This window comes from Macaca mulatta, chromosome 12 (genome assembly GCF_049350105.2).
Source record: "Macaca mulatta isolate MMU2019108-1 chromosome 12, T2T-MMU8v2.0, whole genome shotgun sequence".
Taxonomy (NCBI): domain Eukaryota; kingdom Metazoa; phylum Chordata; class Mammalia; order Primates; family Cercopithecidae; genus Macaca; species Macaca mulatta.
In genome coordinates, this window is record NC_133417.1 from 42,705,562 (window position 1) to 42,723,590 (window position 18,029).

The 18,029-nt window shown below is 33.8% G+C and overlaps 1 long non-coding RNA gene across 1 annotated transcript in view; it reads right to left on the minus strand.

Moving 5' to 3' along the window:
* Positions 1-3,632: 3,632 nt before the first annotated feature.
* The window catches only part of LOC114671322 (uncharacterized), a 113,538-nt gene continuing 99,141 nt past the window's right edge, over positions 3,633-18,029 (minus strand). Inside the window, exon 2 of the long non-coding RNA XR_013401849.1 lies at positions 3,633-6,302. This is a non-coding gene — a long non-coding RNA (uncharacterized LOC114671322). The remainder of the gene's footprint in view (positions 6,303-18,029) is intronic.

The window sequence follows — 18,029 nt, forward strand, 5'->3', positions numbered from 1 at the left end:
GGCACATTACAGCTTGTGAGAGAAAATAAAAAGAAGAAAAGGTAAGCCATGCCAGTCGGGGAAACATTCTCACTTTGCAATAATTTTTTGATATTGTAGTTGAATTGCCATTTTATATAACTTCAATCTATTTGCTTGAATAGATAATTCATTACATACTTTATCCCTCTTTGTCTACCCTTCAATACTATTATACAGGCTGCTCATATCTTGAAATATTGGCTAGTGAATCTTTAGCTATCACTCCAAGGTCATCGTGGCATTTAGATAATTAAGATTTAATACAATATATTACACTTTCAACAAAAATTAAACACCTCAGATTTAAGAAATATAGCCAAAGAGTGAATTCATCAATTATAATGTCTTGCCATCTTCCTTGGAGATTTCTGTTTCCAATAAAAGTGATCATGTAATTTCCCTTTGTCACTACATGGACATGTACTATTAATTTTAAATATTTTGTCTGAAAGAAGGTAGTAACCCAAAATTTGCAGGTATATAACACCTATTAAAAGGAAATGTTTTTAAAATCTATTTTCAGATTTTCTCTAAACGTAAAAAATATTAGACGTTGATCATATCACAGTTCAGTGAGGCTTAATGTAGTTTGAGTACATTGACACTTAGCTATAAAGGACATTATATCTGGACTATGTTTTAAAAGCTAAGAATTGAAGAAATCCAGTTAGATTGTTTGCATTTGATACCCTTAATGATCAAAGGTAAAAATTTTGCTGGTTATATGGAAAATTATAGCGCAAGTTTAGTAAATTTCTAAACTAGAATCTGTTCCTGAGAAAGCCGAAAGATGGCAAAGTGTCATTTTCTTCACTTCTGGCTAAGCATGTGGCATGAGTGGAAAAGTTATTCTTCCTACTTCAAGATTTCTTCGAATTTCTTTATCTCACCCAGTGGTTTATAACAACAAGGGTTCATTCTTATCATCAATGAAGATTTTAACAATAAACATGGAAAACTGGGAGAATCTTTTGGAGAACAATCTGTCACTATCTAAATACAAATCATGTGTACCCTGGGGTCCAGCAATTCTACTTTTACAAATTTGCACTACAGATATCCAAGTAGAAATGCACAAGCATACCTGTAGAAAAATACCTAGAAAAAAACATAAATATCAATAGGATGTTGGTTAAACACATACTGGTACAGATATGTAATAAAACATGCAGCTTTTTAAAAGACGTAGGAAAAACAGCATTAAAATATTTTCAGTTTGTTATGTGATAAAACAAGTTGCAAATCAATATATATGTTGTAATATCACTTATGAAATATATGTACGGGTAAATATACACACATACTGTAAGCATATATGCACATATATGTATAAGTACATACATATATGCATAAAATATATGGAGTGTACAAAAATTACTAGGAAGATAATACGGGATATATTGTTTATGTTTTTGTTTTCAGTATATTATGATATTTTGACATCTTAAAAAACTCTTCTGGTTGGGGACAGGCTGCCCCTCCCGGACTAGCCATTTCTTAGAGATGACAAACGGCTCAGCAGGGAGCATGTATTTGACAAGCAAAGTAACCAATCAAGAGTAACACCTCCTCTATCTTGCCCTGTTGTTTAAGCCACACAGTCTGTGGCATTTTGTTGCAGTAGCCTGGGATTTTCACCACCCTCATTCAATTCCTGAGCACCTACTATTTGATGGGAACCATGCTAGCACTGGGAATCCACATGTTGGTCAAAAACAGACATAAACATGCACACAAAAATAAAATATTACTCAATTTATGCTGTAGCAACAAACCAACTTCAAAACATGTATGACACACCACAAGAAGCAGTTTCAACAATCTGCTGGGAGCCAGGGTGAAAGGGCAGCAGCTATCTGAGTTCTGCTGTACTCATGACAGACATTAGACAGTTAAGAAAAAACAGGCAGAAACAGGCAAGGCTTCTTGAAGCCTCTGCTACTTTTCACCTAGAACAAAAACCAAAGTTCTGTCTTTGGCCTCCAGGATCCTATATGATTTGTTCAGCTCCCCTCCTGCATTTTCACTTCTGTATCTCCCCCTTGCTTCCTTGGCTGCAGTCATGCTGGCCTTTTGCTATTCTTCAAATACACCAAGCATGCCCATGTTGCTGTGACTCTCAAATGGCTGTTTCTTCTACTTGGAGACATTCATTCATTATTTGCAAAGGAAACTTGAGTTGAGAGAAGATTCGATGCATCTCTTATTATTCAATATTAAGCTTTACAAAGTTTGAAAAGGGACAAAATGAGTAGTGTCAAGGCAAAAAATCATTGAAACAGAAACGTTATAAAGAATCATAGGAAAGTCCAAAAACTTATTTGTAATGCTTTTTTCTCCTATCTTATATAAAACACAATCACATAAAGTGCTTAATATAAATGTGCTTGGATAGACATACAATGTGGAAGGATATAAATCATACAACAATAATAGCACAAAGATGAAAGAGGAAAGGTTGCTATATAGAAGCAATTTTTGTATGGTATTGAAATTAAGTTGCTATTAATCGAAACTATATGGTTAGAAATTAAGATGTTAATTAATCTCCAAGGCCAGAACTAAGAAAATACCTTTTATTCTGTTTATTATATTCATCATTTTTCTGTTTTTTAAATTTGTATATATGTAGGGGGTACAAGTTCAATTTTGTTACATGGATAGATTGCATAGTAGCCAAGTAAGGGTTTTAAGGGTATCTATCACTCTAATAATGTACATTGTACCCATTACGTGGTTTCTCATATCTACCCCCACTGCCACCCCCTCAATCTTCTGAGTCTTTTTTGTCTATCATTCCACTCTCTATGTCTATCTAAACACATATTTTAGCTCTACTTATGAGTGAGAAATGCAATATTTGTTTTATTGTGTCTGACTTGTGTCTATTTTTATACCAGTACCACACCATTTGGCATGGCTTATCAGTTCATCAAATGGTTAAACATATATTTACCATATGACCCAGAAATTTCATAATTAAGTATACATCCAAGGGAAATGAAAATATAAAACTACATAAAAACTTATACATGAATGCTTATGGCATCATTATTCATAATAGCCAAAAGGTGAAAATGAAACAAATTCACCTGTCAGTTGATGAATTAATAGAATGTGATATATCCAGACAATGGAATACTGTTTTGTAATTTAAAAAGAAGGAATCATTGATACCTGTCATAAAATAGTTGAACCCTGAAAACATTCTAAGTGAAAGAAGCCAGTCCCAAAAGACAATATATTATAGAATTCTGTAATACGATATGTTCAGAATAGGCAAATCTAGAGAGACAAAAATTACATGAATAGTTATCTAGGACTAGTGGAGAGGAGTAAGAGGGATGGAGGATTGTAGGATTAGGGTTAACAAGAGCAGTGTTTCTTTTGGGAACAATGAAAATGCTCTAAGGTTTATTTTGGTGATAGTCAACTTTGTGAATATACTAAAAGCCATTGAATTTTACACTTTAAATGTGTGCATTGCCTAGTATGTGAATTGTATCTCTATAGAACAGTTAAAAGTTTGGGGAAGGAGTACTCATACACGCTGCTGTGTGGATGAATCTTGAAACTATTATGCTAAATGAAGTAAGTCAGACACAGAAAGCCACATATTGTAAGATTCAATTTATGTGAAATATCCAAAATAGGCAAATCAGTAGAGGCTGAAAGTTGATCAACACTTGCAAGGGACTAGGGGAAGAAAGGCATGGGGAGTGATTATTATTATTATTTTTTTAAGTTCAAGGGTGTATGTGCAGGTTTGTTACACAGGTAATCTTGGGTCATGGGGTTTGTTGTACAGATTATTTCATCACCCAGATATTAAGCCTATCTGGAAGTGACTATGAATGGGCATGAAGTTTGTTTCAGGGTAGATGGAAATTTCCTGAAATTAGACAGTAAGGATTCTTGCAGAACCCTATGAACCCTGTGATTGTGGCAGAACTAAAAACCACTGAATTGTACATTTTCAAACAGAAAATAGGTACAGTCTTTTAGTTAAAAAATAAATAAATTATCTATTTTTAGTGTATACTGCTGAAGTTAATGGTAAGTGTAATTATCTGACTGTATTTACTTTTAGCCTCCTAAAGATATTTCAAGTTGTTTCTGAACCAATTAGGTGTTTCTTTCCAACTAAAGTGCATTAAGCTCTAAAGTAAATGTTTAATAATTAACATTTATAGATTTAAAAAATACTTTCTTAATTAACAGCATGTAGGATTAATGTAATACTATACCAACTCACACTGTAGTGTTTTTGCCCAAAACTATATTAGCTCCAGATTCAAATGTAGAACCTGGTTGAGTCATGAATGGACATTTATGGGCTCTGACTGCATCCAGTCAAGCCATTAGGAACTTGGTAAGGGCAACTCTGTACAAAGAATAATCAATTTACTTGTGTTCAGATAATAAATCTGATGACAAGAGTTCAACAGCCATGATTATGATTATATTAATTTTACCTGCTATCTGAAAATACAGATTATATTGACCCACTCAGAGTTGTTTCACATAAAATCTCCTAAGGAACAATTTAGGTGAATTTAATCAAATAATCTATATTTTTTTCTTAATCAAGTTCATAAAACAGTATTTGAATTTTTAACTTTTTCAACAACTTGTTGACATAGTAGACAATCAAGGACAGACAGGAAGATTGATTAAGTGGCACTTAAGAATGTTTGAAAGTTTTAAAAAATTCACTGAAGAAATAACATGAATTGAAATTGTGGAATCTCTGTTTTAGCCACAATACTGAAAAGGACAAGGATTTATTTTTCTACTGAGCTTATATTTTAAATGGGGAGTAAAATATAAACTTAAACAAACTAATGAATGGATGAACAAATAACTGAAATAGCATAGTATATTTGAGGTGAGAAACTGTATGGAGATAATGAGCACAGTAAGTAGAAAGAAGTGTGCAAGGGAAGGGATGGGGATATGCTGCAGTGTTAAGTAGTGTGATCAGAGAGGGCTTCATTATGAGATGAGAATTGTATGGAGATTTCTCCAAAAATTAAAAATAGAACTACAGTATGATGCAGCAATCCTACCACTGGATATGTATCCAAAGGAAATACAATCAGTGTTCCTATGTTCATTGCAACATTATTCACAAAAGCCCAGATATGAAAGTTACCTAAGCACCCACAAACGGATAAATGGATAAAGAAAATGTGGTATATATTATATATACAATAGATTATTATTCATTCTTGAAAGAAGGAAATCCTGTCATTTGTGATAACATGGATGAACATAGAGGATGTTATGCTAGGTGATATGAGCCAGGCACGGAAAGACAAGTCAGTACTGCATTATCTTACACATACTTGGAATCTAAAAATGACCAACTCATAGAAGTAGAAGGCAGAATAGTGGTTCCCAGGGGTTGGCAAAAAGGTGAAGGATGGGGGGGATTGGGAAGATGTTGATCAAAAGATACTATATTTCTGTTAGATAGAAGAAATAAGTTCAAGAGATCTGTTGTACCACATGGTGACTAGAGTTAGTAACAATATATTGTACACTTGAAAATGGCTCAGAAAGTAAATTTTAAGTGTTTTCATCACAAATAAATAAGTTCATGAGGTAATGTATATGTTAATTAGCTTTATTTAGCCATTCCACAATGTATACATATATAAAAACATGATAAATATTGTTATTTATCACGATTTTTGCTAATTATCAAAACTTATCACGATTTTTGCTAATATGATTTTTGTTAATTAAAAAATAAATTTTAAAAAAGCTAATGTCTATCAATGGGGTGGTTAATAAACAGTTAAAATGAGTAAAGAGGAGTTAAACAAGGTATTCAAAGGGTGGTAAGAGAATCGTTCTGAAAGAACTACCAGCAAGAGTGAAATCCCTAATGTGCAGTCATGTGGAAACTGGCTTGTAACTGTTCACAAACGCTCATTTTTAAATTATCAGAAATTGTTTGAGCCAGTTGTTAAATATGGTCATTATTAAACATTATATTACATACACGTAAAATAAAATAAAATACATGAGAAACAAAGATATTCATTACTTCTTAATCACTTTACTACATTTTATTGATGATCTTGAAATTATTTACTCTTGTTCTTTCTGTATTGTGAATACAATATAATGATGTACTTCTGTGCATTTCTTCTCAATTCTGTGTTCAAAGATGTCACAATGCTCATTTGAAATCTCCAATGGTGGAAGTACTTACATCACAGAAGTTGGCAAACACTACAAATCAGGGCTTTCTTTCGTGTTGTATTGATTATCTAGACACAAGAAAGAGAAGAATGTTAATATTGCATATTGAACTTAAAGTGTGCTGTATCCTATTATTTCAAGATCTTAGTCAACTTCATATATAAAGCATGCTGTGCTTCTGGGTTAATTTTTCTAGGAAATTGCTGTGGTTTCTTCTTCTTTTGTATATGTGAGTGTCTTAGTCTGTTTTGTGTTGCTATAAAAGAATACCCAAGACTGAGTAACTTATTAATTAAAGAGTTTTATTTAGCTCTTGTTTCTGCAGGCTGGACAAGAGGCATGACACCAGCATCTGCTTTTGGTGAGAGCCTCAGACTGCTTCCAATCATGACAGAAGGCAAAAAGGAGCCAGTCTGAACAGAGATCACATGGTGAGAGAGGATGCATAAGAAAGAGAGAGGTACCAGACTCTTTTTAACAACCAGCTCTCACAGAAACTAATAGTGAGAACGCACTCATTCCTGTAAGGGTGACACCAAACCTTTCATGACTAGGCCCCACATCCAACATTGAGCATTGTGAGGGACAGACATCCAAACTACAGCAGTGAGTCTCACTTGACTAAGGAGTTTTACCTATACACTGAAGGAAGATCAGAGAGGCTAAATAGATAAAACATGCTTAACTTTAGGGTGACAGGATGGAGATAGAACTCTAAGCTGAGTGGAATGCATATGCCAGAAAGAGTAGAATGCCAACATCTATCCTAGGAATCATAATTCCCAAACAGATAATTTTTACCTCTGTCAAAAAGAACCCTGTTAATTTTTCCTGGGAGTAAATGCTGCATTACAAGCATTTGTAAAGGGGATGTGGAGAGAAAACTGGGGTATTTGACCTATAGGTAGACTTTTAATTAATTACCCTGATTACCCTGCTTTGATTTCCCTTTGATATGGTTGAGCTGTGTCTCCACCCAAATCTCACCTCGAATTGTGATCTCTATTATCTCCATGCATTGAGGGAGTGATCAGGTGGGAGGTGATTGGATCATGGGATGATTTCCCCCATGCTGTTCTTATGATAGTGAATGAGTTCTCGTGAGATCTGATGGTTTTATAAGGCAGTTTTCCCTGCTCTTGCTAGCTCCCTCTTTCCTGCCACCATGTGAAGGTCTTTGCTTTCTCTTTGCCTTCTGCCATGATTGTAAGTTTCCTGAGGCCTCCCCAGCCATGTGGAACTGGGAGTCAATTAAACCTCTCTATGTAGAAAAGGTGCCCATATAAGCCTACACCAAATGGTTAATAGGAGTTCTTTCTGTGCAATAGTACTAACTTAAATTTTTTTCTTTTCTATATTTCCCAATTTTGCAAATAAACGTATTTACTTGCTTAATACAATGGTTTTTAAGGACATGTTACTTTCTGATTTTAAGTTTGCAACTGGTAACATTATTGCTGCCTTCACCAGTTGTCTAGAACTGGCTGATTGGTTATTTTTAATAATAAGATTAACCAGTACTGTCTCAGAAGATTAATTTGTCTTTCAAAACTGGAGTAATTTTTCTTCGTTCATGTTAGTTTAGCTGCAATCAATGAAAGGGAATTTTTACAAAGATAATCAGAGCGTAGATAAGCTTTCAGAGGATATTCTTATTTTCTACTTTCATGTTTTTCCTCAATAGTACCTTAAAAGGCAGCATACATATGAATGAAGATCTGTTAATGTCAGCATTGATTTTATAATCCCTAAGCACAAACTCAAATGGGATCTGATGTCTGCCATGACTTTTTTATTCTTATGGAAAAAGTACGGTTTAAGAAACTATGGCTTCGTTGTTTGTGAGGCAAATATTTCCAACTTTGCTGCATTCCTTGACAATTTGCCTTAAGGAAGAATATATGACTTACTTTTTGCCTAAAAATTTTGTGTGGTGGATTTTTTGATGTAGGTATATATACATATATATTTATAAAATGTATATTAACAAATATTTCTTTATATCCCAAACAATTAAAAATATACTGTCATAGACACCATTATTATGCAATTCCTTCTGGGGGAGATAAGAGGTGTTAGAACATCGATCTCACTTCTTTGGAGGAACAACAACCTGGTTATACCAATAGCTTGGCTGTAGGGTGTAAGAAAGTAATACGTTCCTCACTAGGAAATACATAACTGCCTTTGTGACATTGCAATTAACTCTCAAGTTGGAGACATCTGGTTGTGTGGGGTGTGAGAGTGAGGAGAGATGTCTTTTCTAGTTTCTTCATAACATTTTGCATTCAGGGGTCTCAACCAACAACAATTTATTGATGTTCATATGTATTATTAGATACATTTGGATATATGGGAATAACTGCTTTAGTCTCAAAGTGAATCATGTTGAAGCAAAACACTAAATAAATGTATTTTGAACTATCTGTATCAAATAGGTGATATGTCCTCCTTAGATTAATTCAAAAGTCATTCTTTAAATATGCATTCAGTGAAGTTGTCAGTCCCTCACATTTGTGGCCAGTGAAAGAGCAAAACTATGAAAAGGTTGCCAGAGTCCATAGCATATCACTTGCATGACAATACAGCTGCTGCTAGCGAGACAGATATTAGTGGAAAATTCAAGAACCTAGGGTTGAGGGCATAATTGCATTTGCCAAATCATGCTTAAAACTTAAAAGAGGCTACAGAGCATTGGATGGGGAGAGAGAATGCAAAGCCAAATTCTAGGTGAAAGGCATAGAGGCATAGGGATTGTAAGAAAGACTTTGTGAAAATCATTCTGGTGGAATTTCTGTCCCTAATTCAAACTCAGACTGATAAGCGCCATACTCATCCCCCATATTCTAAACTAGTCACATCAGTCAGTCAAGCCATTGTTGAGAAGACTTAAATGATTACTTCATGGATAACTCTCTGGAGCAGTGGACTGGCAAAGAAATATGTGTAGATATAATGGTTAATCAGACTTAATATTTTATGTTAAATTTGGAATCTGTGTATATTATTTAAAATATTTGTAATAAAAATAATTGATATATTAGATTTGTGGGTTTAAGCTGAGAGAAAATAGGATGTTTTTGTAAACTGAATTGTGATATTTATAGGAACTCAGTTCCTGGCTTGTGTTAATTTATTTATTAGATTGATAACTTGTAATATCATGTCTAAATATATATATATATTTAATTCATAAAATTTAGTTTAGTATGCTTAAGATAATATACTTCACTAAGTTTGTAGACAAGAACTACTGGTTAGGAAACATTAACTGCTTACCTTGGGTTAACCATTAATTTTAAATAAGATGAAATAGACTACTCTCATTTTTATCTAAATATTGCTTATAAGTTAATAAAACATAGATGAACTAAAAGGTCTAAGGAAAACTAATCTTTTAGTAAAATTGAATATTAATTTGAAACTCACATATATTAAAACTCATGTCAGCCTGCCACGATTGATAACATAAATTTGTATATAATACAATTGATAATGACATCCTATTCCTCATCAAGTGTCAGAGAAAGTTTATAGTTCTAGGTACTTATGGAAGTGGGAAAGAGTGGAGAGACGGTCCAAAGAAATGAGGTCAGGTATGGAAACATTGAGGTCAAGGTCTACCCATCCACAAGACCTCAAATCATCCTCATCAGTATTTAACTCAAAGTGGCCAACAGCCACTAGGTGGTGCCAAACTACAGCCCAAACCAGTTATGGATTTAGCTCACACAGACAAACCGCTGGGCCTCATTCTGACTAAATACATGAACTTGAACCAATTAATTCATTAACCTCACATTAATTGAATTGCATTTTCATAAAATTCAATTTTTGCCCTTCAATCACAGTGTAATGTTGGGATTTTACTGTGACTATAAATATATTTTTGATTCTCAAGGTTTCACCTAACACATTTTAAAAATTTGCATTCATAGACATAGTTGCCTTAGAGAAGATGGGAATTGTACAATGCTCCAACTTTTCTCTGTCTGAAGTTATTTGAACTCAGTACAATTTGTCTGGTGTTATTAAGAATATTAACTTGGTCTACATAATCAATGGTACCTAGAGAATATTCCACAAAAGTATTCTGTTTTTAAAGTTAGTAAAATAATTTGTTAATACTTTACCCCAAATATCAAATATACTATACATAATTTGTTACATATTTACATGAAGATAAATATGTTTAACAAATTGTGTATGATATTTACAAGTAACTAATGAAATTGAAACTCTAATTGGTATTCAATGTCAGTCCATTTGTAGTGTACTCATGATTATGATGGGAGTAAACAGGCAAAAGTCTTTATAGCCTTCCTCTTCCTGGACATCAGGCTTCATCATATGTTAACGGAGAGTAAATGAGTTGTCTCCTGGAAGTATAGCTGATATGCAAATTGTAAGAGGTTCCTTTATCTCTGTATAATTATCCAATGTTCAGATCTGTGCATGTCTATGTACTCTAAGTATACATAATCAACTTAATTTTTATGTTCTGATATTATCTTTATTTTACTAATTGGTGCTAACCCATGAATTACAGAAACACTTTCTTATATGCCATGAATACCTGCAAATGTGTGTATCTGTGCTATATATATCTATGAGAAAGGTTTATCACCTAGGCTGAACACTTGAGTTTCTCCCGTGAGTTTTTTTTCTGTTTGTAAAGATGACCTGTCTTCAAAAGAATCTCTTGCTCTTGGGGGTGAGACTAATCTAACTGACTGAACTAAAGCTTCACTAGAAAGAGATTTTTTGTTCTTTACATGCTAATTACAGTAGTGCTGTGAAAAACCACCCAGAAACATAGGTCCAACACAAGCATGAAGCTATGAAATACATGCCAATTTATGTGAACCTGTACAATACTAGTTCATCCAACCACCCAACACTCTCCAAAAGGATCTCTTAATATATTAGAATATAGACTGATTCACAATTAAAATTTACCATTTGCTTTTAAAAAATATTTTTAAAATTTTTTTGACTTAATTGTATTTTTAATTGACAAATAATAATTGCCATATTCATACATATTCATGGAGTACATAGTAATGTTTGGATACCTATAATGTATGGTGATTAGATGAAGGTAATTAGCATATGTATTATCTCAAAGCTTTAGCATTTATTTGTGTTGGGAGCATTCAATATTCTCTTCCTAGCAATTTGAAACTACATCATACATTGTGGTTAACTATAGTCATCCTACAATGGTATAGATTTCATTATGATATAAATTTAGTTGGTGGCAGCCTACCAGGTACATAGGTCAGAGGGGAGACAATCCTGTAATCAATTATATGACCCAGAGAGCAGACTGTGATCATTGAAACAAATCTATAAAATAAGCATAGACCTGACCTTGGAGGCCCTTGTTTGAACATATCTTTATAATCGTTTCCATGGCATGCCTCCAAAAAATTCAGCAATACCCCATTGGTTTTCTTCCCAAGATGTTAAGAGCAGTAAGCAGTTAGTATTTAAGATAACTGATAGGATCATGAAGAAGCTTCATGGAATTTTAATGATAAAATCTGAGTTGAGGGGAAGCACATTTTAAAGTGCTTGCATTTCTTTCTATGGGACAGTAATTCAAACTATTTTTTTTTAAATATACAAGGCTAAAGTGTTAACATCAAGTATGTTAGCAAAATGAGTAAAATTTTAGAGTTATGAAAGCAATATCAGCCAAGCAGAAAGTAAAAGTATTTCTACTCAAGGCGTATAAATTTCTGTATTAGAAAATAGACCCCTGACTTTGTTGAGGGGTGTTCCATTTGTTAAGTTATAAGTAGTCAATAACTGTCTATCTCTTGAAGACATAGAGAATACCTAATGTCTAAATTATATCCCAAGTACCTAATAATGTGCTAAGACCTTTTGGATCTTCAATAAAATCTAGTGATTAACAATGAAAATAGATTATACTTTTCACAGCCTCCGTATCAAGAGCTTTAATTTGGTAGGTTTGTTTGGCTTCCTTACCGTCAAGTTTGCACATAACGAAATGGGATAAGAGAAACAGGTGTCTTTTGATCTTTAAAACTATACAGATCTGCCCCACCAATTCCAAGTCCAATAAATAATCAATTAACAGCCTCTTTCTGGATATATACATATATGTAAGTGTATATTTTGACAAAGTGAATGTTTTAACTAAATGGCATAAAAATGAAAAAGACGCAATTCCTACCTTCAAGGCACTACAGTCCCTAAGGGAGACAGGTTCATAGTGGTGTAACAGAGGAATAGACATGTGCTTAGTCATATGCAAGTTATAGAAATAAGATGAGGTAACAGTTTTCAAGGGCTTTGAAAAGTTAAGTACATGCACAATAAACCTATTGTTATTAGTATGAGGAATTGCCTTAATTTGAAGGTAAATAAATTGAAAAGAATTTTAATTTTTCTTACACTATATTCCACATTCTTGATGAATTGTGTATTGTACATCCTTCTTGGTATCTCTGGATCTATACAACTTTGTTCCAATTGTCTTTGTATCCAGACAGGCTATGTTCACTGAGCAGAAAAAATGAAACTTGTTTTTTCAGAATGATGGAGTCCAATGGTAATTTGCGATAACATTGATTGGAAAAACAAATATACCTGTATTCAACATGGTCAATCGATATTCTCTGGAACACAGGTAGATCTCAAATTATGTGTTTAATTTGATCAATATTATGCTGCAGTGTCAAGAAATGCATAATTTTATTTCATCTCAACAATGTGAGTAGAATCAAAGTCCTAGTTTAAATGAATCTATTGGGTAATTAGACAGTTCTCTCTGAACTCAGTAGTGACATTCATTCATTGGCTTCTGCAACATGTTTTTATTGAATCCTTACAATGCAACAAGCACTGTACCAGGTGAAGAGTATACAGACATGGAGCAAACTGATAAATGTCTGCCTTGGTCAAAATCTTTTCTACTGTGAGAGGAAAACCCAAACAGGATAAATATAGAAAATACATAGCATTAAGTGCTACAAAAAAAAAAAAAATCAATCAATCAATAAAGAACATTGGCAAAGTTTTTGGTGAAAGGATGTTTGTTATACTTTTAGACAGCCTAGCCATAGAAAGTCTCACTGAGAAGGTGATGTTTGATTAAAGACCTGGAGGGGAGAAATTATGTAAATATGTAGATAATGTCATGAATTCAACCAGTATATGTGGTAGAAGCAGAACCAATTACAACACCCTATCTGCTCAGTAACGAGAAATTACAAATTCAAACTATCGTTCCTCTGAATTGGCAGTCTATAGAGTCGTTTTAGCAGGTAGTTACTCTGTGGCTTTTTGTTCCGAAAAGATTGACTATCAACAGTTATGGTAGGCACCATGGGTTCAAAAATCCAAAATGTATTCTCAATTCTTCTCTCTTTTGCTCACCTCTGCATTTAGATGCTAGAAAATCTCCATACATTTCTGCCCGCTAAAGTAGCCGTACAGGACAGTGGCAGTTAAAAGAGAAACATATTTAATTTCTTGAAAGACAACGGGCTCAGTGTCTTGGTACCCTGTCCTTTTGTTATGGCTTTGAATGCAAATAACATAACTCCACATGGGTAGATACCCTGGACCACAGGGTAGCGAGGATGAAGGAAAGGCCCAAAGAATCTCAGAGACGTTAACCCTACAGTCAAGCTGTTAAACCAACACTAAAGCTGCTTTACTCAAGGCTTAAAAAATATATACTTGAGAAAAATACACCCTGATTCATTTGAACTTCTGTAACTCAAGTTTTCATTTATTTGTGGCTAAAACCTTTTCTAATGTTTACAGACAGAAAGAGCTAAACCCATGCAATTGTGAGATTAAACAAAAGCCCGTTCCTGTGCCTAAGACTAACAAAACCTCCATGAGTTCTTGAACTCATTCACCTCTTTGTTTTTTTGTGACTTATCTTACGGAAAATGAGACCTTAATAACAAATAAGTGTAAAAAATTTTCACATTGAAATGATACAAACATTTGATGTAATAAAACCTTGTTGACTTGATAAAGACATCACATTCATTATCTCTTTCATTTAGTAACTGTTTTTTATTTAAAAACACTCTAGAGATAATTTTGATCTCACAAAGGAAGAATAAAGTTAGATACAAATTCAGGAAATATAATCAAATTCTGATATTAGGAGCTAAAAGACTTGACTTGATATAAGTTGTTCTTTTAGTCACAAAAAAAGGGTTTCTATGTTTTGAGAAAATGATATTGATCAAAGTCCAATGACACCAAATAAATATATCATTATGGAATAAGAATGCCATTTCTATTTGGATTTGGTCTTTTGTTGCCAACAGGAGTGTAAACTGTCATTCAACTGCAAAGTGTTATTTAGTAGCTCATGCTTAAAGAACACAAATCATAACCACAGGTTATTTGCTGACTCTTACTAGGAAAAATAATAAGGCTTATTCTTTTGGTAAAATTAAACCATGCATGGTATGAGATAGTGTGACTTGCATTAGGTATCCTATGATAGGAAATTATATCACATTTTCTCATATATTTTTTTATTATTTATTTATGAGGGCTCAAAAGTCCTTTGCTCTGCCACCATAACAAGTTCCACCTTCCCCCTCTACACAGTTTTATAGTCAGAAATACAGAAGAAGTAAATGTAATTAGATAAATTTTATTTAATATTTGTTTTATCCACCGAATGATATTGCTGCTCTCAAGTTTTCTAAAATTGCTTTACGTTATCATACTTACATCAATTTTATAGCCATCTGCAAATTGAAATGTACATGAAACATAATCTTTAAAGAATCAATACAGCCATGGACATGTTAAAAGAGTTCTGTGATTTGTTTCCACTATTGGAATTGGCAAGTCTTTTAAAATTTGTGTGTGTGTGTGTGTGTGTGTATGCACGCATGGCTGTGTATTTTATAAATTTAATTTAAAGGTAACTAGAAATGACAACAATTAAGCCCTCACAATTAAATATGAATTCTGCCTGTTGTTATTAAGGCCTATTTAAGAAAGAAAAGCTTAAATTCCCTAATTTCTGAGGTTCTAAGCAGATGTTTCCACAACAGGAGAGCAGTCTATGTAACTATATAAAATTTTTAAAAATCTTCTTGATGAATTATATTCATTAGCAGCAAAAGTTTGATGTAGAGCTCTGTACAGAAGAATTCCCCAGGACTCAGAGACTTACTTCTGCCTCTTCTGTCATTGGTTAACAAAGTTTCAGGATGGTGTATATTTACTAGATACAACTCTCTCTCAATATGAGTCAAGATAACATTCTGAGATTTATGAAGCCTAACGTGTCTGATGTTTCTTGGTATTTACTTTACAGCTGTCTTTGTAGTTTATTTACTTTAGGCTCAACTGACTGGGTGCAATCTGAAGTCCTCTGGAATAGTAAAAGTAGAAATCCTCAATACTTCCTCCCAGGGCTATTTATAAAAGTGTCTTTGTTTATTACAAACATATTTGAAATTATTCAGATCAAAAATTGCAGTGCTGTGTTTCTAATCACTATATCACTATTATTTGAGCATCAAATAAAATCAATTTTCTATGATAATTCATATTTTAAACATGCAAATAGAGAAAGTTCTTTCTAAATGTCTACTCTATTGTTGTAGCTGCTTGCCATTTGTGCTGTTTAGTATCACTTTATAGGATTGATTGAAAAGTATAGAATACCTTTTCTCCATGCCAAACCAAAGGTTCCTTTCCCATGGCTAATACTCAGCAGAGGGCAAAGGATTGGAGTACAGCGTCTTAGTTCTAAGTCTTGCACTTACTAATTCTATGACTTTGAGTGAGTCACTTGGGTAAATCTCAGCCTCTTCATACTTAAAAAATGAGATCAAGGAAGTAGTATACATTGGTGTACTATTAACATGGCATGCTTATTATAAATGAGGTTTATAATTGTTCTATTCTATTGTTCTATTCTAATTGTTAATTCTATTAAGCACCGCATAGTTGCAATGAAATATTATATTTTAAATACTGTACAAATATAAAATTAAAATGATTAATTTGAGGCATGGGGAAAGTTGAACATACATAAGGTTATTAGATGCAAAATTAATCTCCAAACCTTGAATTCAAAGATTGGAAACACTGACTATCTATTGGAATGGACAGTTTATTTGTCCATGGTATTCTTGCCTAGTAAACTCTGTGAGGGCTGCCACCATATTTATACAAATCCCTATTTTATTCTAGTGACTAGCATGCTGCCTAATATGTAGTGTGATTAAACACATACATACATATACTTTATATATACAATAATCAACTTGTTGGATGACTACATGCATAAAAAAGAAAAAAAAATATTTCGTTTCTCTATGCAGGTATAGGGATGAACAGGGAGGCTGTGAATGAGGATATGGGTGAAAAATTAGGACACATTGGTAGACACAAGAAGACATTAGTAAACCTAACCTTTAAAAGAGTTGTTCAAAAAGAGAAACACCTATGTTGGTAATAGAGCTTTCTCTGTAACAAGATATGTTCAACTGAGTCTAGATTGTTCCTGGACCAAACCAAGGGTTGGGCTGCTTGTTCTTGTGGCCCAATAACGAGATGCAGATGAATTGGGAGAGAAGGTAGTTTACTTCAACAATTGGGTGCAGGGATAAAGCCTGGAAATTATCACCAGACCAACTGAAAATTGCAAAGTTTCCGGAGCTTATATACCTTCTAAGCTATATTTCTACGTATAAGTGTGCATTCATCTAAAGACATAAGTGATTAACTTCTAAGTATAATGAAAGTCTGAGTTTTGAACACCTTCCTCTGGAGACTTAGCCATAGTAAATTTACTTAATCTAAATGGGTCCAGGTGCTGGAGTGACTACCCTTATCTTGTCTCCTGCTAAATCTTGGAGGTTTGGGGAATTCCTTCAGGGCCACAATAAACTTCTCTGTGAAGTTCTGGGGAGTTTCTTCAGACCCACAGGAAAACTTGTTTAATCCTAAACAGGTCCTGTTAAGAATTCCTTCAATACCTTGTCATAGTTCGAGGCCCAGGAAAGGCCCAGGCAAAACTCTTGGTGGGCTTTTGCTATATTCCAGCCTTTGTATAAGGGCACTGGCTCTATCAGCTTTTAATATTTAACTTAACCACTCAGTCAGTGCTGAAACAGTTGTTATGGAAGCCTGTATTCGTGAGACCTGGCCTGCCACAAGGAGACCCCCTATACTGGATATTCTAGAATTCACTGCACTGGCCGAGTGATTAAGGTAACACCTCAGATCTCTTTTAGTAGTCGAATGTATTTCAAACCAAAATAAAAACAACAAACTTCTTGGATACCAAATTACTAAGACATTTGAATAAATTAGCTGGTCAATTTAATTAATATAATTGATCCCATTATCTTAGAAACAAATCCAAGGATTGCTTTCTGCATCTGATAATTTTGCATGACTTATAATGGCATGAGGCAATTAATGAACTAGTAAGTGTTGGGAAAGTGTTAGTACTACTAGTATGGTTTGACTCTGCCACAACCCAAATCTCACCTTGAATTATAATAATCCCCACATGTCATGGGAGGCACCTGGTAGGAGGTAATTGAATCATGGGGGCACGTTTTCTCATGCTGTTCTTGTGATAGTGAACAAGTCTCACAAGATCTGATAGTTTTATAAAGGGGAGTTCCCCCACACAAGCTCTCTTGCCTGTCACCACATAAGATGTGACTTTGCTCCTCATTCACCTTCTGCCATGATTGTGAGGCTTCCCTAACCATGTGGAACTGTGAGTAAATTAAACCTCTTTCCTTTATAAACTA